Source organism: Lampetra fluviatilis, chromosome 34 (assembly GCF_964198595.1).
Source record: "Lampetra fluviatilis chromosome 34, kcLamFluv1.1, whole genome shotgun sequence".
Lineage (NCBI taxonomy): Eukaryota > Metazoa > Chordata > Hyperoartia > Petromyzontiformes > Petromyzontidae > Lampetra > Lampetra fluviatilis.
In genome coordinates this window covers 7,684,576-7,686,737 of record NC_136308.1, presented here as the reverse complement: position 1 = coordinate 7,686,737, position 2,162 = coordinate 7,684,576, and positions in this window count along the sequence as shown.

Sequence of the window (2,162 nt, the reverse complement as noted above, 5' to 3'; positions counted from 1 at the left end):
AATGCAGAGCAATTCTCTGCATGGGATTTTACAATCAGTGCCTTAAGCTTGACGACAATCTTACGCAGTGTTACATTTTTAATCTCTGGGGTTAGGGGGGCGGGGGGAAGGATTTACAGTGTTACAATTATAAGTTGTGTTGGTATACGTGAGAGTGGTGCTCAAAAAGCCTTGGGAATGGATGAGATCCCAAAAAATCACATTTTAAATGTGATTATAGTGCCGTATTAAACTTCAACCACCTTTATATGCTAAAAAACCCGACACGTAAAAATACTAGCTGTCGATTCATTGATTAATATTGATTCTTAATACTACGTTGCATTCATCATGATAATAACGTGTAAGAATCAATACTTTTAAAATCAAATGTATGTTGTATGCAATGGGAACATGGGGGTGGATCTGTGGTGCAATCGTTAGCGCACTGCACTCTGGACCAGGTTGATCTGAGTTGATTCTCGGCCACGGTTAACATTGGTGGCACGTTCTCAACCTCCCCCTTCACCAACCCACATTGACCAGTGCGATGAAGTGCTGTCTAACAACCACCAAGACTGACACGGCTTGGGGAGACCATCCATCTGTGGCTTAAAGGGATGCACATTCATGGGTTACATGACCCCCTTGCGGATACCAGTGGCCCGCTACATTCAACTCTGTGCAAAAACTTCTTTCAGAATCGAATCGTGTCTCCGAAACGTTCATCAAATCACCGTGGGGGAGGGCAGGAATTTGAATCGTTTTCACGCCTACAATTAGCACAACACATTCGTCAATGCCACAGTTCACTTTCAGCAGTTCGGCTAAGTGTGCGGTATCAAGTTGTGAGCGTGCACTGATTTGTTAATATCTCGAGCCCAAACGTGTTGCCTGGCCGCCGCCACCGTGCGTGCAGCGTAGCCGCGTCATCGCCAGGGCCTGGATGGGCGCGGTGCACCCGGCTTCGAGTGCGCCACCGACAAAACAGCGGTGCCAGTTTGCCAGAGCCCTCCGTCGTGGGCCCGTCGCCTTACCCGCATTTGCCGTGACTGGTTCACGGCACTGGGTCATTCAGCCAGGTTGCCGCCACTTTGAATTTATTCATCGTCGCCGACCGTGTGTGTTCAAATCTTGACTTAGAGCTTTCGCGGCTGCAGGAATTCACATTCTTTGGGTCTTTCGGTAAAGTCACGTAGATAGGTTCAAAGAAAATAACAAAAAACTACGACGTTTCGATTGCAACGCAAGCGGTCGTCGTCAGGAGGAGGGAAAAAAAACGTCGTAGTTTTTAGTTATTTTTTGTTATTTTCTTTGAAGCTATTTACCTGACTTTACCGAGAGACCCAAAGAATACCTATGCATTCAGGCGTGTTGCACCTATGATCAAATCGCCTGCAATGCGCCCCATCCCGTCACATCTCTGAATCTAAGTGCCAATTTGTGCCTGGATAGTGCTTGGATGGGAGAACCACCTAGCACCAATAGGTCATCATCGGGGCTGCACAGTGCATTGTATGGCGGTGTTGTGATGCTCTCACGTCTGTTTTGCCCGACGCCACCAGCGTGGTGAAGTCGGGTCAAATAACCCTAATGACATGTGGATGGCCTCATCCAGCAGTGGATTGGCAGGGCTGTACGCATGACGTAGGCGTGGTGGAGCGCTGTTCCTCAGTTTGTGTGCTCTCCGTACATCGCTCGCTCCCACGAGCGACCGAATATCATGCACATTTGCGTCTCACTTGTAAAGAAAGGCAGCCTTAAAGAAGCCAAATACTAATGTAACACTAATGTTTACTAAGGGTTCTGCATCTTGAGGTGTTGTCTTGGAACATTAAGAGGACTAGAGAAACAAACTGCTTTGGAGCTAACTTACACTTCTTACAGTATGCAGATTTTGTTTACAACACTATTGCCAATGCAACGGTTATGTGCCTTGTATTCCTGAGACTTAAAATTGTATTTTCAACTTTTCACTATGCAGTATTTCTTGACCTATAAGCAAAATTGCTCGTCTTGAGCATCAATGCAATATAATTCTTAAAAAGCTGTGAATTTTAATGTACCAACCTAAATGTGAAGGTTGTTATTTTATTATATTGATAGTGTTTAATGGTGACGTGTTTAAATGAAGGCAAATACACATCTGAAGCACAAATGACTGTAATCTGATTATCTAATAA